We start from the raw sequence: 24,560 nt of genomic DNA, 5'->3' as shown, positions 1-24,560 counted from the left end.
CGCTGGTATTAGTTCAACTCTACATGTGAGGGCTCCTCAGCGTCCAAACTGGGTGAAAAGTCCTCTCTCTCTCTGCTTTATTCTTTGCTTTATTCTTTCTATCCACTCAAAACTCCATCAAACACGCTAGCTAAGATGTCTGAGCATTTACAGTATGGAGATAATTCAATAACGCTCTCTTTCCAGCAAGGGTACTCTTAAGATGAAGCCTCGAAGTGAGGAACAGAGTTTTGCCTGTTCTCTCAGTCTATGTAATATCATTGAGGTGACAGTTTCTTGAGTGCTTTGGAGGGGCACTTTGACTGGCCTCGTGATATAACAATTAGGCTATGTCATAGTAATAATCGAAAAGTAAATTGCAAATGCAAATGAAAATAGTGTGACTTTATTCTTTCTGAACTGGGCTCCATCAAATGGCTTTTCCTACTGCCGCCACCTAGTTCTCAAGTCATCTGTGTTGGATTTTAATGTGGTGCCTTCAGCCCCTGGTGACCTGTTTAGATAGGGTGCACAGTAAGAGGAGGAGAGACACAGGGACAGTGTTGTAGAATCTTATTGATATGGACTGAATTACATAGTTTCCTTTAACTGCTGGTTTAGAATCAGTTTCCCCCACCCAAATCATAATCTTAACCATTATTGGCTAATAGTCAACATACCCTGAACCAGCGGGTGATTTCTGTAGGCCTGACGAGCCCGTATTGCACTGTGTGAGAATGGCGTGGTCAGCTAAGGCTAGCATTAGCATTTGGTAGAGGTATTACCCAAAGGAGGGGCAGGGAGAAGGGGAGCATTACTCTGCCCACGGGCCTGTCGAACAGGCTTTTACAGTAGGAAGGAGTGAAGCATCTAGTGGTTAACCACCATGCTGGGATCACCAGTTAATGGTGACTAAGCCGGGACGCCAGTCCAAACCAGGATCTCTTGGCCCTGTACCCGGCAGCCTCGTGGGCTACCGGGAGCGTTCCCATGGAAAAGCTGTTACACTGGCGGCGGCAGCGAGGGATGAGGAACAAATTTCCATCAGATCTACCCGGCAACATGTAGGTTCACATATTGTTGTGCCATATAGACTCGCCGTAAGACAGCCCCATAAATTGTGGTATAGTAAAGCTTAAGTGGTTGAACTGGTAGTTTAAGTGTTTGTTTATTTTTTTATCATTCATACAGGTGTGTGTCGGTTTTGCTTCAGGTTTTTCCACATGTTTCGGTCAAGCTATGGTGGTGGATTCCCCAGGGTTATTTGTCTATCTGTTGTTGTGTCTGCGTCATCGTTGTCTCCAAGTTGCCATGCTAATGTAACTTTTCCACTCACGCCGGCTTTGCCAGCCGTCCATAAAGACGTCCTGGAGCTGATTGTTTCAGATCGTAAAGAGGAATCAAATTACTGTCTGGTAATGCCAATAAAGTCCTCTCTCTGACAGCATTCTGCTCTGGGGCGTAGGCTACGGCCTCACTTTTCCCATCACTGTATTTCCTCTCCTCCCATATTTTCAAGCGGGATTTTCAGCTTTTTCTCATTACCGGCTAATCTTCGGGATTTGTTACTAAAAGAATAAACAGATAAATGGCCAAATCAATGGAAGAACATGATATTCCACCAATCAAATACATTTTCATAATACACTGCTCAAAAAAATAAAGGGAACACTTACACAACACAATGTAACTCCAAGTCAATCACACTTCTGTGAAATCAAACTGTCCACTTAGGAAGCAACACTGATTGACAATACATTTCACATGCTGTTGTGCAAATGGAATAGACAACAGGTGGAAATTATGCAAATAACATCTAGCAGGCCACAAATGTGCATGTGTCTGCTGAAACGGTCAGAAACAGACTCCATGAGGGTGGTATGAGGGCCCGACGTCTTCAGGTGGGGGTTGTGCTTAAAGGCCAACACCGTGCAGGACGTTTGGCTTTTGCCAGAGAACACCAAGATTGGCAAATTCACCACTGGTGCCCTGTGCTTTTCACAGATGAAAGCGGGTTCACACTGAACACATGTGACAGACTTGACAGAGTCTGGAGACGCCGTGGAGAACGTTCTGCTGCATGCAACATCCTCCAGCATGACCGGTTTGGTGGTGGGTCCGTCATGGTGTGGGGTGGCATTTCTTTGGGGGGGCGCACAGCCCTCCATGTGCTCGCCAGAGGTAGCCTGACTGCCATTAGGTACCGAGATGAGATCCTCAGACCACTTGTGAGACCATATGCTGGTGCGGTTGGCCCTGGGTTCCTCCTAATGCAAGACAATGCTAGACCTCATGTGGCTGGAGTGTGTCAGCAGTTCCTGCAAGAGGAAGGCATTGATACTATTGACTGGCCCTCCCGTTTCCCAGACCTGAATCCAATTGAGCACATCTGGGACATCATGTGTCGCTCCGTTGCACCACAGACTGTCCAGGAGTTGGCGGATGCTTTAGTCCAGGTCTGGGAGGAGATCCCTCAGGAGACCATCCATCACCTCATCAGGAGCATGCCAGGGTGTTGTAGGGAGGTCATACAGGCACGTGGAGGCCACACACACTACCGAGCCTAATTTTGACTTGTTTTAAGGACATTACATCAAAGTTGGATCAGCCTGTAGTGTGGTTTTCCACTTTAATTTTGAGTGTGACTCCAAATCCAGACCTCCATGGGTTGATACATTTGATTTCCATTGATCATTTTTGTGTGATTTTGTTGTCAGCACATTCAACTATGTAAAGAAAAAAGTATTTAATAAGAATATTTCATTCATTCAGATCTAGGATGTGTTATTTTAGTGTTCGCTTTATTTTTTGAGCAGTGTATGTTGTTCATTGATGCGACTTCCTTTGAATACTGACTCTGTCATGTTTTTTTTACAATTTACTGTATCCTTTCCATGAGGTATTCCTCACAGAAAAAATATTTTCTCTTCTTGCTATGAATGGGTTGCAGGAATCGCTGAGGATCTAGCCACATCAAAGTAATCCTCAGCTCAAAATCCAGTGTTATATGCGTTCGCTTGGCTTTCTTATAATAACTGTGGTCTCAACCACTTGACAGATGATCTTTATCACAATCTCAAACTATTATACACTGCCGAGTGTGTAAACAGCAGCAACCTTACAGAGCCTTTTACCCACTATTGACTGGTGCTTTTGTTTGGTTGGTTTTATCCTCATTTACCCTACTTGTGGGGTTAAGAACACTACATCTTTGTTAACTCCAAACATAGATTAATAAAAGCTTCCAGACGTCTTACCTGCTGTGAAATATTGGACGGTGTTCCTTTCTCGAAGACCTTTAGGCTTAGATATTAGATTGTGGCTTTGAGCTGGCACAGGCATGCCAGGGAGATATCAATCTTGTCTTTCTCAAAGCATATATCACAATCTGGTGTTTGCCTTTTGATGTGTAAGATTATCTCTGTGATGATGAGCTTGTTGCTCAACACTGAGCAGGCAAGTTCTCGGCTCTTCACGTATTGTGACATGCAGAATTCCAGTTGGCACATATGTACATTTCTGCAATTGATATTACCTTTGTTTACCCTGCTGAGAAAAACAGCATAGACAGGCAATAATTTCACGCAGGTTCATGCTGGTCTATTCTGGTCAGTTCTGGTCGGATGCTGGTCAAGCTGGTCTGACCAGCATGGTCTAACCGGTTCTGCTGGCCGACCAGCCATCATTGTGTTTTCGCTGGTGACTAGCCTTCATTGTATTTTCGGCTGGTGACCAGCCTTCATTGTATTTTCACTGGTGACCAGCCTTCGTTGTGTTTTCACTGGTGACCAGCCTTCATTGTGTTTTCACTGGTGACCAGCCTTTGCTGTATTTTGGACTCTGGTGATCAGCATAAGCTAATGAAAAACCAGCATCAAGTCACATTATGCTGGCTTGCAAAGTGATGTTTAATTTCTATTGGAATCCAGACAGAGTGGACTCCCACAGTCTCCGTTCAGAATGAAAGCCAGGGTTAGAAAGCTAAATCTGAGACTACCTAAACCATCTAAACTGGAACAACTACAGTATTTCAGTAAAGTGTGCAATAAGTCCAACTAAAATATTGTATCCGTTTAGAAAAATATACGTTATTTATCTTCGTGTAGCATAAAATAAATGTTTTTATTAATTAATGCAAAAACATATAGTGCAACAAACAATAAAAAATGGGTTTTGCAGACCAGAGGGGTATCCTACAAAGAACCAGAGAGGTATCCTCCTTCAATTAACTTCACATTCCAGCTCAGGCTTCACCCTTACTCTACGACTGTGGATATTTCTCGTCCGCCTGCAGCTAACTCTAGAAGGTTCGTAACTGCACTTGCCTGTCGCACATGGCTAGTCGAACACTGAACTCTTCATTGAGGCAATCCACAAGTCACTGCCACATTTTCATTTGTGCCGAAATCAGAATGAAAGAAAAGTTATCTTGCAAATTCAGCAGGTTATGGTGTGAAAGAAGCTTTTATAAGTGCCATCTTTATTGTATTAATTATCGTTAATGCTGTCTTTGGTGAATCAATGAACAAACCCTTTTCCCCCCATTCCTATCATTAGAATTGTTTTATTAAGCAACTTTTTAAATGCATTCTATCATGACTAAATGTGAAATATTTTACCACTTCAATTATTTTACACGAAAAACATTTGATTAATAAAATATCTAATCAGTCGTCTTCCTCAAATGAAGAGGATGATGACACAATATTTGCAAGAGGGAGGGAATCTGATTTCATTGGTCCTCAACTCGTGGCTTAGAAATTTCATTCGGGGTAAGGGGAGTTAGGTTAGTTCTGAAGGATTCGTTGACATGTAGATTTACCTGGCGAAAGGGAGTGCAACTATCGTATGCCTGGTTATCCCGAGTAGACATCAAGGTTGACCAAAGTTACCTCACTAAGTCCTCAACCTGTGTCGTAGGATACCCATCAGTAAAATTCTGATTACTTGAGAGTCAACCTCACTTTGGATAAGAACTCACAACTTCTCGGTTGCTAGTGAATTGAATTTCCTGCTACGCCATTGGATATGTGGGTATGATAAAGATTGTTAAAAGATTAGAACCAATCGATGTTATGTCATTTGTCCCTTTGGGGGCACCCTTTTGGGTGCCATGAAGAACACTTTGATTTGACCTGGGGAACCCTTTTGAGTTTGATTTATAACCCTCTCATGAAGAACCCTCTGGTTCAAGGTAGAACCAATGACAGGTTCTACAGTTAGACTTATAGGATTCTTAACTTCTTAAGAAGTTAACTGCTCATGGCACACACTGTCTGGTGTTGTGGAAATTGCAAGATGATGTTATAATGCTTTTATTGCATTATAATGGTTGTTTTATTCGAAAGAATAGAGTGTTCTGTTAACTATTGTGTGTGTGTTCTACTGAGGAGTGCCTCTATGAGATAACACTGACAAAGGAGATTTACGATGTCTTTGGGTTATAAAACCTAAAGAGTATTCCAGATAACATGAAGTAATGTTTTTGTGCTATACCGTACCAGGGTGAGATGGTTCCAGTTTGGAGTAGGAGGACCAGACACTGGTTATACAATGAAAACTGTTGACACAGCAGTTGATGTCTGCTATGTATTATAGATACCTTTCATACAAATCTTAACCTTGTGACCATTCTATGTATCTGTTGTTTGTCATGTAGGTTGAGAGGGGTGTATCTTTGCTATAAAATATCTCAGAGCCATTGTGTTGTCACTTTCAATGGTTCATTAGAAATGGTGCATCATTGAAAGTCATTGCTAATGCAAAGCTCTTATTATTAAAGATGTAGTTTAAGTATAACTCTGACTCGTGTGTTAAGTTAAACTCTGCTCATTTGGTAATACAGAAATTAACCATCACATTGGATAAAGGCATTTGTTAACTTCTTGGTGACAGGGGGCAGTATTTTCACATCCGGATTAAATGCATGCCAAAATTCAACTACCTGCTACTCATCTCCAGAAGATAGGATATGCATATCATCAGTAGATTTGGATGGAAAAACACCCTGAAGTTTCTAAAACTGTTTGAATCATGTCTGTGAGTATAACAGAACTTAATTAGCAGGCCGGAACCCCGAGGACAAACAATTCAGATTTTTTTTTTAGGTCACTCTCTTTTCAATGGATCTTAATTGGGAATCCAGATTTCTAAGGGACCTTCTTGCAGTTCCTATCGCTTCCACTGGATGTCAACAGTCTTTAGAAATTGGTTGAGGTTATTCCTTTGTGTAATGAAGAAGTATGGCCATCTTGAACAAGGGTCACTTGAAGTATACTGTTAAATAGAGGCGTGTGACCAGAAAGCATTCGTCAGTTTGTTTTCTTCCTGTATTGAACACAGATCATCCCGTCTTCAATTCTAGCGATTATTTACTTTTAAAAAATACCTAAAATTGTATTACAAAAGTCATTTGAAATGTTTTGGCAAAGTTTACAGGTAACTTTTGAGATATTTTGTAGTCACGTTGCTCAAGTTGTAACCAGTGTTTTTCTGGATCAAACGCGCCAAATAAATGGACATTTTGGATATATATCGACGGAATTAATCGAACAAAAGTACCATTTGTGATGTTTATGGGACATATTGGAATGCCAACAAAAGAAGCTCATCAAAGTTAAGGCATGAATTATATTTTTATTTCTGCGTTTTGTATCGCGCCTGCAGGGTTGAAATATGCTTTCTCTCTTTGTTTACGGAGGTGCTATCCTCAGATAATAGCATCGTTTGCTTTCGCCAAAAAGCCTTTTTGAAATCTGACATGTTGGCTGGATTCACATCAAGTGTACCTTTAATTTGCTATCTTGCATGTGTGATTTAATGAAAGTTAGATTTTTATAGTGATTTATTTGATTTTGGCGCTCTGCATTTTCCCTGGCTAATCCCAGAGAGGTTATTAACTATAATGTAAATGTACCTGTAATTTGACAGTAAGTTACCGTCTACTGAGTTGCAGTAAGAATACAGTATACAGTATTATTGTTGTAAAATGACTTGTTGTTTACATTACTTTCACTGCATTTTGAAATGTAGGTGGGGGCAATCTGCTGGTGGGTGCTCATTAGTATATTTGGGGGCATAGTCAAAATATGTTGTATTTGTGCCAACCTTTAGTGGAAGTGTTGTACCAGTTGAAGTGGTTTCATCATTATGCTTATGACGATTGTGGGCAGGTGTGGTGAAGATGGTGGAGTTTGAGCGACGACGACGGGGGGCGTGATGATTTTTTGCATTTCTTCCATCAAGAGGGAGTGACTTTTCTCTCCGAAATAGGGCACTGTTGAAAGGAGTGCTAACTGGGGTGGCGTTAATTTCTGTGGAGGATCAACTGAAATGGAAGATTGCCAGTGTTTGTGTTGCACGCCATTTAGTGGAACAAAGAAGATTGCCAGTGTTTGTGTTGCACGCCATTTAGTGCAACAAAGACCGAGTGGAGAGCATGGTGAAACAGAGTAGACACTGTCTCTCCTGCTGAGTTTTGATGCAGATTCTTTATCCCACAAAGTCAAGTTAGGATGTGTCAGTTATCCCGTGAGAGCTATGTTTTAGGTGACAAACTTATGGTCATGTTGCAGCCATGTGTAGGTGGGAGATTCCTAGATGTAAGAAGTGTGCAGGAGGGCATGGGACAAAGGAATGTGTAGTATCAGTGGGAAAAGTTGTGTGTATTAACTGTATGGGTACCCATGGTGCTGGAGATCAAAAGTGTTCAGTGAGAGAAAGGCAGGTTGAGGATGCCAGGATCAGAGTAGTACAGTGAAGAGAGTAATAAGAAGAGGAAGATGGGTCCAAGTCGAGGGATCCTAAAAGGCTCCCTGTAGTAGGTAGAGAGTGATAGCCATAGTTATCAACTGTACTGCAGAAATGGAATGTAAATAACAGAAAAAATATGCTGTGGTGGCAGCTGCAGAGAAGTACTTGGGTGTAGGAGATGTATTGCAGAGGAGTTACAATGTGTGTTGAATGATAGTGTCCCATCCTCCCAGGCTGCTGGCCTAAGTAGGATCAGATAGGGTAAATTAGTGGAATAGTGGTGAGGTTTTAATTGGTGTAGGGTTAGTTGGTAGAGCAGTTTTTCTTTGTTTTTCTCGTGAGTGTCATGAAAAGTGTAATGAATTCACACTCCAGAACAGTAGGTGGTAACACAGAGTTAGATAAGATAAATATATGAATAGGGCAGCCTCACTCCAGTACAGTAGGCGGTGGTGTACACATCTTTCCGTTGGTTGCGATCTGCCAATACAAATTTAAAGAAGAAGATGATGAAGTTTAAACTCATAATTTGTCCACACCCAGTTCTACAATATTTGTTAGAGCATGTGACAATCAAGAGCTGCCCTATTATTAAGAGGTTTCCAGTATCTTAATGGCAGTTAGTCATCGGGAAGTTCATGTTTCATTTTTCTTGACCTTTTCACGCATGAGTTCCAAATATCTCTAGCAGTTGCCCGACATGAGTTTCTCTATGTAAGTGATGTCAGAATGCACTCACTGTTCCAAAATGTGATTGTAACGCAACAGGACAGTTAATTATCTATAGGCTAATTATCTATAGGCTATGTTTCAATTTGCTAATTTTAAATTATTTTCTAACAAGTCTTATTTTCTAACAAATGTTTGAATTGTGTTCTGCCTCTTCATTAATTCACATAGAAGTTGCAGACAATTTATGTTTGAGGCTTTACTGAGCCCGACAACAAGAGCCCAAGCACTTCCCCAGTGTTTCCCAGATCAAGTATGTAGACATTTGTGCATCTTTAGTCAAAACAGGCCATGCACAAACTTTTTCCCCCTGGCATATTTCCTGGCTGGCTCCCGCATTGCCATCTTTATTGTTTTCCTTACAAATAATAACTTTGTACATGTGTACATTCCTATCAAAGTAAATGCCTTATTTTAGTATATTGTGTTGTTCTTTCTACTGTAGCATCCATATGTAGTATGTGTGGAGCATGATGTATTTATCGTTTTATTTAATCCTGGTGACAAATCATGCTTTCCAATTCTTGCATTGATTCTAATGGACACATAAGATTTGTGTAAAATGCTTTTTTGAAGGTTGTACTGCTTATTATGAGCTAAAGCTAAGCTATTTGCCAGCTATGTGTGGCACGATGTTTGTTGACATTATACAATACCTTCTGCGTGTCATGTAAATGCTTGTCATACCAAAGATGTTATAATAAAATGAGGTGAAGGGATGGTTCACTTGACTGATTTATGGTGCTTTCAAGACAATGGGGAATTTGGAAAAAATACAAGGTTAAAACCTCTTAGTCCGCCCCATCCCGGATCCGGGATCGTGACTACAACCTCAAGCTCATTACCATAACGCAAAATTAGCGATTTCTGAAAATTGCAAATTAAATGAAATAAATATGCCTATCCTCAATCTTATCCTTTTCTTAACAATCCTGTCGTCTCAGATTTTCAAAATATGCTTTAGAACCAGAGAAAATCAATAATTTGTGTAAGAGTGGTGATAGCTAGTTTAGCATTTAGCGTTAGCATTTAGCACGCAACATTCACAAAAACCAGCAAAGGGATCAAATAAAATAATTTACCTTTGAAGAACTTCAGATGTTTCAATGAGGAGACTCTCAGTTACATAGCAGATGTCCAGTTTTTCCTGAAAGATGCTTGTGTAGGACACAACGTTCCGTTTTGTTACTATGCATTTGGCTACTGAAACTAACCGAAAATTCAGTCACCTAAACGTCAAACTTTTTTCCGAATTAACTCCATAATATCGACTGAAACATGGAAAACGTTGTTTGAATCAATCCTCAAGGTGTTTTGTCATATATCTCTTCATTGAAATCCCTTCCCTGGAAGCGTGCATTCTTCTCTGATTCGGATGGAAAAATACTGGTACCTGACTTTTGCGCACCAATTTCCACGCAGACACCGTGCGGGACACTTGGTAATTGTAGGCTCTTATGGTCAATCTTCCAATGATATGCCTACAAATACGTCACAATGCTGCAGACACCTGGGGGAAACGATAGGAAGTGTCCGTTCATTCCTGTCGCATTCACAGCCATATAAGGAGATCATGGAAAATGTGCCTCCAGAAATCCTGTTGATTTCCTGGTCACTCAAACATCTTGGTTTTGCCTGTAGATTCTGTTCTATGGCACTCACAGTGAAAATCTTTACAGTTCTGGAAACGTCAGAGTGTCTTCTTTCCAAAACTATCAATTCCAAGCATAGTCAAGCATCTTTTCGTGACAAAATATTGCGCTTAAAACGGGCATGTCTTTTTATCCAAAAATGAAATACTGCCCCTAGAGTCTTAACAGGTTAAATCATTACGTCAGGGATCTTCAGGTCGGAAAGTGAAAGCTCTAAAAAGAGTTCCTGAGTTGGAATTCCAAATTGGATGACAGTTCAAAACTATCTTTTCTCAGTCGGAGCTTGTTTTTTCTTGAGTTCCCAGTTGTCTTGAACGCACTGAAGTCAGAGATTTCCCAGTTTTGAGTTACCAGTTGTTTTGAACGCGCCATCAGATTGTAACTATGACATCACAGGGTAGCCAGCTCAGACTCCTTTCCTGGGGTTTTATCTGTATTTCGCTTGTAAACTTCTCCTTTGTTTGCCCCCATTTATTAATCATTGTAATCATAGTAATATTTTCTGCATTGTATCCCTCCATGATTACCGTCCCCCATTTATGCTCCCTATGGACTTGAAAACCCCCCACAAATAATTTAACCACACCACACCCCCCCCCTAAAATGATTTCATCCAAATCTGGAAACCCCTGTTTCGCTACGGTTAGGCTAGGCAGTGGGCTTGTATTTGGGGTGATGATCTGTGAGGCGATAACATTTTATGTGCTTTGTGGTTTGTCAAAAAGTGTAAATGACTTGTCAAGTCATGTGCTCCAGTTTTTGTATACACTGTAACAAGTACATTGAAGATTTGTAATATACTGAAAATAGGCTTAACTAAGTTCATATTCTTCGGTCAATGGGCTCAGCCATCTTTGACATGGTTTAGTTGTGTGTTTTAGTGAATGGCATTCTGCGATTAAGGAGTTCCCCCAGATCAAGTATGAAGATATGCGCATCTCTAGTTAGAACAGGCCTTTCACAAACTTTTTCCCCCGGCACATTTTCTGGCTGGCGCCCGCATTGCCTTCATTGTTGTTTTACTTCCTACTTGGACATTGGGCATGTGTGCATTCCTGTCAAAGTAAGTGCCTTATTTTCTGTATATCATGTTATCATTTATACTATAGCATACTGTATTTTCTGTTTTATTCACATTTTCTAGTACTGGTGAAAAATCATGCATTCTGATTCTTGGTTGTCACGTAAGTGTCTGTCAGACTTAAGATGTTATAACAAGGGATAGTTCACTCAACTGATTTATGGTGCTTTCAAGACAACTGGGAACTCTGAAGAATATGAGGTCAAATCATGACTTCAGTGATTTTCAGGATGTATGGTCGGAGCTCTAGAAAGAGGCCTGAGTTCCCGAGTTGGAATTCCGAGTTCTGACACGCATCTCTTTTCTAAACAATATTACATTTCTCCCTTGTGGTCACCAGAGATGTGGTACATTGTAAACAAGTCTAGCTGTTAGGTCACTAACTTTTTTGTCAGCGCAACCTGTTATTTAGACTGCTTTACGGAATGAGTTTGATTGTGGATGTGTTTCGTGTGATTCATGGATGATGAAGTTTGCATTTATCTCTTACAAAATTGAAATTGAGGAATAAAGTTGTGAAGACCTTTATTTTCCATCAGTACAAAACATTGTTTAGATGCTTTTCAAAGAATAATGCTGTTTAGGCTGGTTTGTTTGCATCATACATTCTGTTACTACTGTAACAGAATGCACGCTGCATCGTACATGTCAAACGGTTAGCCTCTACAGGATATGTGTCCCCTACGCGGGATGGTTGTGCATGTTAGTGCTAATGTGATTAGCATGATGTTGTAAGTAACATGAACATTTCGCAGGTCATAGACATGTCTGATATGGGCAGAAAGCTTAAATTATTGTTAATCTAAACTGCACTGTCCAATTTACAGTATCTATTACAGTGAACAAATACCATGCTATAGTTTGAGGAGAGTGCATAACAACATAAACTTTCATCACGGCACCTGGTTTGATACATTCACCTCTGAAGGTATAAATAATGTACTTACATTCAGTAATCTTGTTCTGATTTGTCGTCCTGAGGGTCTCAGAGATAAAATGTAGCATAGTTTTGTTTGATAAAATCCTGCTGTCTGCCCTCCTCCTTCCCCACCATCTAGATATGTGAAGGTTAGTGTCTTTTCTGTAGAGAAGCTAATTATACATAATTATGACAAATTCTAAATTGTGCCTAGTCTAAGTCTAATTGTGCCTAGTCTAAGTCATATAGTGGCCTTTCTCTTGCATTTCAAAGATGATGGAACAAAAAATAAATAGAAAACTTATATTTTTTCTTCGTATTATCTTTTACCAGATCTAATGTGTTATATTCTCCTACATTAATTTCACATTTCCACAAACTTCTAAATGTTTCATGTCCTGACCTACAGGCAGTTAGATTTGGGTATGTCATTTTAGGCAAAGTGTTCGATCCTTACTGTCAGTTTAGTTCCAGTAGTTCTTGTAAAATTCACAGTAACTTACCGTGGTTGATCTCTGTCACATTTCGGGTTGAGATTTACCGGGATTTACCGCCCAAAACCACTCCCTTTTCCCAGGATAAATAACTATGAGAAACTGGTAAATTATAATAAATTATTTATATGAACAGCATGGTGTGAAATGGAACTGTTAAATTATATGCCATGTCTAAATCTGGCTTCTCTACCGCCTCTGCATGATATATCAATGCTCAGGGTGAGGACAGACAGCCAATCTCAGTATGGAGCAGCAGTTCACAATGCATGTAGACCTATCATCTCAATATGAAAACTTTTTTTATTGTGACAGCTAGGCCTACACTTGTTGCAGCATAGCCTATGCTACAGTAATATAAAACTGAATGTCTAATTTACCCATCTGGCTTTCGGGGGTCACATTGTTTTGAAAATAATATTGTTGCTTTAAATCAGTGAACACATGATCACTCTCTCCCAGTATTTTTCTCACCATCAGCTCCATTCAAATTGCATCCAAAATAGATAATCCTGTTTAAGATTGATATAGCCTTATATATGGATGCCCTATCTTACCTCCTTCAGGTAATACATGCAATGCAGTATTTCTTATACCAATGGGCTATTCGAAAGAGGATGCAAGCTGTTTTTTGCTGAATGTTAAATACACCAAACCAATAGAACTCACGGGTAGTTTGAAAGAATAGTGAATGTGCGATGACGGTAGGCTATACCAGTTATTTATTCAAACCCATAACAATTCAATATTTGTGAAGAGAAGTGAAAGTCTTCTGCATCTAATGCTAGTCCTATATTATTCAAGGATGTCATTAGAATGATGAACAAAACCTTCATTTTACTGTTGAAAGCGAGGAAGGAATGAACCAACAATAGAGAGAGAAAGATGATGTAAGCTAATAACATTAAGGGAAATATTATTACATTTACATTTAAGTCATTTAGCAGACGCTCTTATCCAGAGCGACTTACAAATTGGTGCATTCACCTTATGACATCCAGTGGAACAACCACTTTACAATAGTGCATCTAAATATTTTAGGGGGGGGGTGAGAAGGATTACTTTATCCTATCCTAGGTATTCCTTAAAGAGGTGGGGTTTCAGGTGTCTCCGGAAGGTGGTGATTGACTCCGCTGTCCTGGCGTCGTGAGGGAGTTTGTTCCACCATTGGGGAGCCAGAGCAGTGAACAGTTTTGACTGGGCTGAGCGGGAACTGTACTATGAAATTTGTATTATGAAAGTTATATATGCGTCATCCTACTTATTATACAAATAGGCCCTATTATACATGAAAATTAAAATCTAATTTGCTAGCCTACACTGCCCTACCACACAAAAGAGTAGTAAATGCACATTTGGTCAAACATTTGTTACTTACATTTTTGACACATTAGTTACATGTTTTATCATGAACACAAATGTGACCGACCACCTTGATTCGGTCTCATGTATCAACATTTGAAATTGTGTTCTTTTATATTGGATAAAAGCAGAAACACAGATGTACAAAATGGTATATCATACACTGTATTTTGAGGAACAAAATACAGTCTACAGTAATTCTGCTTTGAAAGTTGATTGTACATTTTGAGAAAATGGCCTTTGAATATTTTGGTACTACTACTGGAGAGCTCTCCTTTGTCTACACCCATTTAGCATTGTTCACACCCTCTTAAGCCAGGAGGAATCTATGGGAATCTATGGGAGGAATGATGTCAGCGTTGCGCAGCAGCTGAAACCCGATCCCAACTGAGTCCGAACCCTCCTTGACATCAACAACACCATGCTCCAGAGCATCAAAGCTGTAAAACAGGAAAGAACAAAAATAATTGAGAAGACATTACAACCTTGCACAACACCAATTCATCTTCCAAGTTTAGATGAGAAGAATAACCTCATGCAATGCAACGAAAATTATATTCACCGGAAGTGCTGGTACTGCTTGATCTATGGCAGCGGCCTGGAGTGTGGAGTCAGGAGTTGTTGCCAGCCATAGCCTTCCACCAGCATCGTACCATCCTCCAGTCCAACCAGCTGTGGGATGTTGACCCCTTTCACAGTGCTGTCCTTCACAACACCAGCAATTTCAGACAAAGTGTTCACTCTGGTCTTTCTGAAGTTCTGCTTGATGAGGCCGAAGCACCGGTCGGGGGTGAACTTGGTGTGGCCTGTGATCAGGAAGTGAAGGTCCAGAGAGTGGTGGAGCTTGTGCAGTGTCCGCCAGGCTCAAAACCTTCTTCTAGTTCCTCTGTCCAGTGTCTGTGTTCTTTTGCCCATTAATCTTTTATTTTTATTGGACAGTCTGAGGTATGGCTTTTTCTTTGCAACTCTGCCTAGAAGGCCAGCATCCCGAAGTCACCTCTTCACTGTTGACGTTGAGATTGGTGTTTTGAGGGAACTATTTAATGAAGCTGCCAATTGAGGTCTCGTGAGGTATCTGTTTCTCACACTAGACACTCTAATGTACTTGTCCTCTTGCTCAGTTGTGCAATGGGGCCTCCCACTCCTCTTTCTATTCTGGTTAGAGTCAGTTTGCGCTGTTCTGGGAAGGGAGTAGTACACAGCGTTGTACGAGATCTTCAGTTTCTTGGCAATTTCTCGGATGGAATAGCCTTAATTTCTCAGAACAAGAATATACTGATGGGTTTCAGAAGATAGGTCTTTGCTTCTGGCCATTTTGAGCCTGTAATCAAACCCACAAATGCTGATGCTCCAGATACTCAAATAGCCTAAAGATGGCCAGTTTTATTGCTTCTTTAATCAGAACAACAGTTTTCAGCTGTCCTATAGTAATTGCAAAAGGGTTTTTAAAATTATAAACTTGGATTAGCTAACACAACGTGCCATTGGAACACAAGAGTGATGGTTGCTGATAATGGGCCTCTCTACGCCTATGTAGATATTTAAAAATAAATCTGCCATTTCCAGCTACAATAGTCATTTACAACATTAACAATGTCTACACTGTATTTTAGATGAATTTGATTTTATTTTAACGGTTAAAAAATGTGCTTTTCTTTCAAAAACAAGGACATTTCTAAATATCCCCAAACTTTTGAACTGTAGTGTATGTCTTTCAATCATGCTGTCATGTTTAATGTAAAATTTCAATCTATCTAATCGAATAGGATACACAGATTGCGAGTTGAAGATAAATACTTTTACTAAGAGTATTAGTATATTAGTAATTGACTGACCGTGTCTCTCCAGATCTCCTAACAGTAGATCTCCTAACAGTACTATTTCTAGGGTCAATTTTAGATCAATGCAATGCATTTTCAGCCATTCCTGAACCTGAGACCAGAAACAGGCTACCTGATGGCAATACCAAAATAAATGTTCTATTGATTCTGTATCCTCACAATAAAATCTGCAGAGCTTCAATGATTTTATGCCCCAAATATTCAACATTTTGTTGGTGCCAAGAATTCTATATAATAATTTTAGCTGAAAGCACGAAGTCTTGAATCTTGCGTCATTTTATATATCAACTCAAACACCCTGTACCATGGAATTGGAACATAAACAAATTTCTTCCCAACTATTTTGCAATCTGTATGGTACAGTTGTCAACATCCTGGTCCTCAAATTAAACTGGTATACTTTCCTATTTATGCTATTTTTATTCCTCCGCCAGTGTTGATCCTTTATATTGGGCAGACAGACCATTTTCCCGACCTCCTCCTGCTGCCACCTGCCTCCTCCATTTAATTTTACCTTTATTTAACCAGGCAAGTCAGTTCAGAACACATTCTTATTTACAATGACGGCCTGGGAACAGTGGGTTAACTGCCTGTTCAGGGGCAGAACGACAGATCTGTACCTTGTCAACTCGGGGGTTTGAACTCGCAACCTTCCGGTTACTAGTCCAACACTCTAACCACTAGGCCACGCTGCCGCACCAGGTTTCCCCATGTTTGGGGTAATGCTGTAATCAATTGGTTGTACTCTTGGATTGAGCAGACCTTCCCGTAGAACTCCATGAAGGACAGAACTCTACCATTCCAATTTACAATATAATTTAAGAATAAAATACCCTTTTCAAACATCTTTCCCGTAAATACAGGTATTTTATCAACCAGCAAATTTGAGTTCAGCCATAATATTGGTTGTAATATTTGTTCTATCTTTTCAGGTGAATGAAATTGAAATTGTAGCCAACTCTATAATGCTTGTTTGAAAAACATAGATACTTTGAAAATGATCGAAAATGAGACATGGCAATTTTTAAACAAAGCTTTTCTTAGTAATCTACTTGAGAACCATTTAGGGTTCAAGTAAAACTTTTGAGGTAGTGAAGCTTTTAGAGAGAGGTTTAGTGCTTTTATATTTAATAATCTCAACCCACCCAATTCATATTCATTATATAGATAGGCACACTTTATTTTGTCTGGTTTAGCGTCCCAGATAAAGCTAAATATTTTTTGTTCATATGATTTGAAAAACAAATCATCAGGCGTAGGCAGCACCATAAGTAAGTGAGTAAACTGAGATATGACTAAGGAGTTAATCAGGGAAATTCTTCCATAAATAGACAGGTATTTATTGACAGCAGACACCCTTGTTTAACTCTTCTTGACAATTCAAAACTCTCTGAGAATTAGCTGTTAGTTACTGTTTTAACCTGGGGTTGCTATACATTATTTTTACACATTTTATAAGAGAATCACCAAAATTGAAAAAATCCAGCCATTCCTAAATAAAATCCAGTCTAACTTTATCAAATGCCTTTTCAAAATCCGCTATAAATACCAGGCCTGGCTTCTTAGATTTTTCATGATTTTCTATTATTTCTACTAGTTGTCCAATTTCTACCTTAGAGAGCCATTTTATTTCTCTATTTGGTTAGGTCAAGGTGTGTTTTGGGGTGGGCATTCTGTTGTCTATTTCATTGTTTTTGGCCGATTATGGTTCCCAATCAGAGGCAGCTGTCTATCGTTGTCTCTGATTGGGGATCATACGTAGGCAGCCCTTTTTCACACTTTCTGTTGTGGGATCTTGTTTTTGTTAGTTGCTGGTTTAGCGCTACATTACTTTACGTGTTGTTTATCTTTCTTGTTGTTTTGGGTTGTTCATTTAATAAATTCAAAATGCACGCCTACCACACTACACCTTGGTCTCATTCCGACGACAGTTGTAACATCTGTCTAAAATATTTAGCTTCCCCCTTTTAAAATATCATTCAGAGAATCATAGATGACTCCATCTTCAGTAAAGAGTCTCTGCAAATTCCTTTTTGTTTTAGCGTTCCTGTATTGGAGATTCAGGAATAATTTTGTGCATTTTTCTCCATATTCCATCCAGTTTGCTTTATTTTTGTAATAGATTACATTGAATAAGTTCCTCAGGTCTTTTTGTTTTTCCTTTCCTAACTTATTTTTTTATCTTTGTAATATCGTTTTTATTGCTATCTAGCTGTACTATTACTTAATGTATTTCCCTTGTTGGTCTTGTCTCTTTAGCCAGAAACTGCTTTAAAAAAAAATTATTGATGAATATTGAACTGAATGACCTCTGAAGGTACATTTAAAGGTATCCCAAACAATAAGGGGATTTTCTGGATCTATGTTATACTAGATCTATGTTATACTATGTTATACATAATTTAGTCTTAGTTCAAAATAAGCTGTCCACCAGTAAACTTTGATAAAATGTTCAATATCCCCGTCCACGTGGAAATTCTATAAGAGTTATGTGAAGGCCAATTAGATGATGATCCAATCGCATTCTGTCTCCTATTAAAACTTGTTTAACCCTTGATGCAAGAGAGAAAGAGTCTCCTCTTTGAATATCTCAGTAGGTCTGGGTTTTTTTAGTCTCCAAATATCCACTGTTTCTAATGTGTCCATAATTTTTTAGATTTCCTTAAGGGCATGTGATGATAGTTTGTAGAGGGACATCCTTTACCGTCCATTGACGTACTTAACACTGTGTTATAGTCTCCTGCCATAATGATTTGATCATTTGTTGCCTGTAAGTTCATTAACTTCGTATAAATATTTTAGAAGAATTATGGATAATCCTGATTTGGACCATATAGATTAATGAGCCAAATCTCTTTTTGCCCACTTTCATATTCAAAAAGATCCACCTTACTTGCGAATCATTCCTGACTATTTGCACATTCAGATACACATTTTTGTTAATTAATATCATCACACCTTTTTGAGTTCCTAGGTCCGTGACAAAAAATTATTTCACCACCCCGTTTTTTCCACGCAACTTCATCTAAGGATGTAGAGTGAGTTTCTGTAAACAGTATATGTTATATTCCTTTTTCCTTTAGCCACGTAAAGACTGATCTTCTTTTTTTATTATCTGCTAAACCTTTACAATTATAACTGGTTATACGTATTTCACTCCTTACCATAACTAGATACTATTCTGTCTAAATTGACCATAATTAGTGTTTGTAAAGTTACTGCCATCAGAGGTATTATGACGGTCAAAATTAGAGCATTCAAATGTCGGATATTTAAAATTCAAGAAATAGGTTCTAGCAATATTTGTTTTATTCCCTTGCATGTGTGCCTGTGAGCCAATGCCACAGATGTTAGAACATTGAGACAAGATATTATGTGTGTAGTAAATCTGAGTAGGTTGTTGTGTATGATATTGGATGTGATTTAGTGAGAGTGTGTACTATAATGTGTGCTGTCCAAATAAATAATAACTCTGCCAATTTGCATGGTTGAGTGTCTATGTGTGTAACGTGTTGATAGAGGAAAATATAGTTTAGATGATCAATTATGTATACTTTAATGATTAGAACCATTCATGCTAATACTATTATGTTATGATTTGAAAAGTATGGGTTCTTAATTGTACTGTTACTGAAAATGTAAGCAGAAATAAATTGTGTCTGTGTCTCCTGGGAAAGTTTTAAGAAGGGATAAGATAGTTTTTCAAACAGATAAGAATGTTTTGGTTGGATTCCATTAGTAGAGAGAAGTATATCCTTTAGGCAGGTTGGAATGTAGTTTATGAGGGGAGTGAAACTATCTCCAGGACCGAATACTACGCTATTGTAAGGCTGGGAGAGGGGGTGTAACTGATGACGTCATTTTGTCTTCTTTAGATTTAAAATGTAATGTTCTTTATATTTTGGGTCAGTACTCATCAAGAATAAATGCTGAACTTGTTTTTAAGACTGGTCTCTTGCTAATTCATGCAAATGATAAACTTACAACTTATCATGAATTAGAAATGAGTGCGAATTGAATTGATTTCGGCAATAAAACATAAAGGGATTAGGAATTCCTCTATCACATGTAGTGTGTAAAGTCTTATAACCATGTATTGCTACCACTGTATCATCAAAGGTATTATCTAAGTGAGGTTCAGAGATAGTCAGAATATGAATGCCATCTGTTACAAGCAAGTTATTGACTTCATGGATCTTGTTTCTCAGGCTGTATATGTTAATATGGGCTATTTGTAGCACTTTTCTGGGTGGCTTGATTGTTTTTAAAGCTTTACTGGGAAGCTTATCAGAAGTAGACTTACTCATGTTACTTATGTTGGAGCTGATAGTGCAGGCTGAGCCGCACAAAATGCACGGAGTCAAGATGATTTGGATGGACTTTGTCATTCCTGTAGAGTATCTTATGTTTCCAGAAGGTGTCAAAGTTATTAATAAAAGTGACTCCAGCAGAGCAACAGTAGGCTTTTAGCCAGATGTTTAATGCCATCAGTCTGCTGAATCTTTTATAATCTTTCACACCCACTTCATAGTCGAATTGCTGCAAAGAAGCCAATACTAAAGGACACCAATAAGAAGAAGAGACTTGCTTGGGCCAAGAAACACGAGCAATGGACATTCGAGCGGTGGAAATCTGTCCTTTGGTCAGACAAGTCCAAATTTGAGATTTTTGGTTCCAACCGCCGTGTCTGTGAGACGCAGAGTAAGTGAACGGATGATCTCTGCATGTGTGGTTCCCACCTTGAAGCATGGAGGAGGAGGTGTGATGGTGTGGGGGTGTTTGCTGGTGACACTGTCAGTGATTTATTTAGAATTCAAGGCACACTTAAAACTTCTTCAGGCTAGGGTCAATTTTTCTCCACTTCCTGTCTGACTGACATACTCAAAGTAAACTGCCTGTTACTCAGGCCCAGAAGCCAGCATATGCATATAATTGGTAACATTGGATAGAAAACACTTTGAAACTTTAAATAATGTATGAGACTATTACACAATTGATATGGTAGGAGAAAATCCAAATAAAATTGTTTTTTTGAGAGCCCATGCTCTTTCAATGGGAAGCTATGGGTCCTATGCAATTACAGCTCCCATGTTACAATCCCTATGGCTTCCACTAGATGTCAACAGTCTTTATTCTAGGATTCATGCTTGTTCTTCCCAAATGAGGAAGAATTTTGAGTTTTGGTACTGAGAGTCAGAGTTGGAAATCATTCTGGGCTCACGCGACGAAGAGGACACGCACTTGTTAATTTTACTTTTCTATTGAACATACTTCTTTCCGTATGAAATATTATAGTGTAATTACATTTTAGGGTACCTGAGGTTTGTATAGAAACGTAGTGTGGCTTGTTTTAACAAAGTTTAGCTTTTTGGATTCCTTTCTCTGCATGTTGAACGAGTGGATTACTCAAATCGATGGGGCCAACTAAACAGATTTTTTGGGATATAAAGAAGGATTTTATCTAACAAAACGACATGCATGTTGTAGCTGGGACCCTTGGGATTGCAAATCAGAGGAAGATTTTCAAAAAGTAAGTGAATATTTGTTTGCTATCTGTGCTGGTTGAAAAATATTTTGATATTGGGTGTCGTCTTCAAACAATCGCATGGCATGCTTTCACTGTAAAGCCCATTGTAAATCGGACAATGCAATTAGATTAACGATTATTTATTTTTATTTATTTTTATATTTAATTTGACCAGTTAAGAACAAATTCTTATTTTCAATGATGGCCTAGGAACAGTGGGTTAACTGCCTGTTCATATGGGTTCCCCTACAGGAACTACACCCCCCCCCCCCCGTTCAGCTGAAACGGTGGCGCAGGGAATACAAAAATATTCTTAGAAATATTTAACCTCCACACAAGTCCATGTCACGCCTTGGTCATAGTGTTTTGTGATTCGTTATATATTTTGTTCAGGCCAGGGTGTGACATGGGGTTATTGTATTGTCTTATTGGGGTTTTTGTAGGCATTGGGATTGTGGTTGATTAGGGGTGTGTCTAGTACAGGCTTGGCTGCCTGAGGCGGTTCTCAATCAGAGTCAGGTGATTCTTGTTGTCTCTGATGGGGAACCGTATTTAGGTAGCCTGGGTTCACTTTGTATTTCGTGGGTGATTGTTCCTGTCTCTGTGTAGTTTCACCAGATAGGCTGTAATTAGGTTTTCACGTTCCGTTTGTTGTTTTGCTTTAGTATAAGTTATTTTCATGTATCGTCGTTTCTTTATTAAAGACATGAGTAACCACCACGCTGCATTTCGGTCCGACTCTCTTTCAACAAACGAAGAACGCCGTTACAGTCCAATACCTCAAATGAAAGATAAACACCTTGTTCATCTACCCAGCGTTTCAGATTTTTAAAATGTTTTACGGTGAAAACACAGCATATATTTATGTTAGACCACCACCAAAACAAAGAAAAAACGTAGCCATTTTGTACCACAAAAGATAAAATGACAAAAGCAGGATTTTTTTTAAAATCATTCACTAACCTCTTGAAAATCTTCATCAGATGACAGTCATATGACATGTTACACAGTACATTTATGTTTTGTTCGATAATATGAATTTTATATCCATAAATCTCGGTTTACATTGACGCCATGTTCAGAAAATTCTCCAAAATGTCCGGAGGAATTATAGAAAGCTACGCCAAATAACAGAAATACTCATCATAAACTTTGACTAAAGATACATGTTCTACATATAATTAAAAAGATACACTGGTTCTTAATGCAACCGCTGTGTCACATTTTTTTTTATGTTACGGAAAAAGCCTTACATTGCAATAATCTGAGACGGTGCTCAGACGTAACAATATTTCTCCGCTATGTTGGAGTCAACAGAAATACAAAATTACAACATAAATATTCCCTTACCTTTTGTAAGGGAAGTCCCCCCTGTATTGGACAAAAATGAATGGCAAGTCATTGGCATCGGACAAACCATATACACATTGGCCAATACCACCCAATTCAGCGTTGATTCATGCAAAGTGTATTGCAAATGCCATATGGCAATTGCCAGTTGTAACACTTAAAAAATTCAACAGGGGGCGAATACGCTCCACCGGGGTTTTTCATATTGGAAATGTAACCCAAGTCAATGTCCAAAAGTAAAATTTTGAAAAAATGAAATTTTTGTCAAAAACTTATCACCCCTTAAAAAAGTGCTTTCTGGACCGTTTTTCGAAATTCTTTAGATTTTTTTGTCAATTACACATGTGTAAGAACTGTATGAATATACTTTTGTCCAATTTTATTATCATAATTTTTTTTTTTTTACATGCGCATAAGGAATATGTTTTGTCCAATTCCAATATGATTTCATAGGAAGTCAAAAGTCAAAAGTCAAAAATGTCAAAATTTTGTAAAAAACTTCACACACCCTTAAAAAAGTGCTTTCTGGACCGTTTTTCGAAATTCTTTCGATTTTTTTGTCAATTACACATGTGTAAGAACTGTATGAATATACTTTTGTCCAATTTTATTATCATATTTTTTTATATATTTTTTAAAATTGTGCATAAGGAATTTTTTTGTGGGCCAAATGACATAAGAAATTTGACATGCTCAAAAATCCTGCAGAAATGCAAAATTGACTGGCCTGATGAACTCGGGATGGCCGGGCAGTGATAGTTGTTCCTTTCCATCACTCGTTGTGTTGACTTCATCATGTCCATTTTGTAATGTTTTTTCACTATATAATCATATTGCAAATGCACGTGCATTTGCAATATGTTTCAATGTGCATTTACCATATGAAATTTGACCTTGCTCAAAAATGCAAAATTGACTGGTCTGATGAACACAGGATGGCCGAGCAGTGATAGTTGTACCTTTCCATCACTCGTTGTGTTGATTTCATCATGTCCATTAGGTGATTTCTTTTCACTATAGAATCATATTGTAAGTGCACGTGCATTTGCAATATGTTTCAATGTGCATTTACCATATGAAATTTGACATGCTCAAAAATGCAAAATTGACTGGTCTGATGAACACAGGATGGCTGAGCAGTGATAGTTGTACATTTCCATCACTCGTTGTGTTGATTTCATTATCTCCGTTAGGTGATTTTGTTTCACTATAGAATCATATTGTAAGTGCACGTGCATTTGCAATATGTTTCAATGTGCATTTACCATATGAAATTTGACATGCTCAAAAATCATGCAGAAATGCAAAATTGACTGGCCAGATGAACACATGATGGCCTGACAGTGATAGTTGCTCCTTTCCATCGCTCGTTATATTGATTTCATCATGTCCATTAGGTGATGTTTTTTCACTATAGAATCATATTGCAAATGCACGTGCATTGTTGTGCAACTGGTAACCCAAAAATAAAAATATGGTTGTAAATGCATTTACCGGGACGCCTATTGTCCATGCCCGCTATGGGAGTACCCTACTACGGCACTCTATCTATTGAGTCCGTCCTGAGTGCTTTATGGACTGTTTAAAATATTCTGATGGATACGCATGTTGTGCAACTGGTGATTGAAAATAGGCACCTGGTAACCCCCCAAAAAATATGCTTGTAAATGCATTTACCGGTCATTCTGATATTAATGCTCGCTATGGGAACACAGGATGGCCGGGCAGTGATAGTTGTACATTTCCATCACTCGTTGTGTTGATTTCATCATGTCCATTAGGTGATTTCTTTTCACTATAGAATCATATTGTAAGTGCACGTGCATTTGCAATATGTTTCAATGTGCATTTACCATATGAAATTTGACCTTGCT

Source organism: Oncorhynchus gorbuscha, linkage group LG15, assembly GCF_021184085.1.
Source record: "Oncorhynchus gorbuscha isolate QuinsamMale2020 ecotype Even-year linkage group LG15, OgorEven_v1.0, whole genome shotgun sequence".
Classification (NCBI taxonomy): Eukaryota; Metazoa; Chordata; class Actinopteri; order Salmoniformes; family Salmonidae; genus Oncorhynchus; species Oncorhynchus gorbuscha.
Note: the sequence above shows the minus strand (reverse complement) of the source record.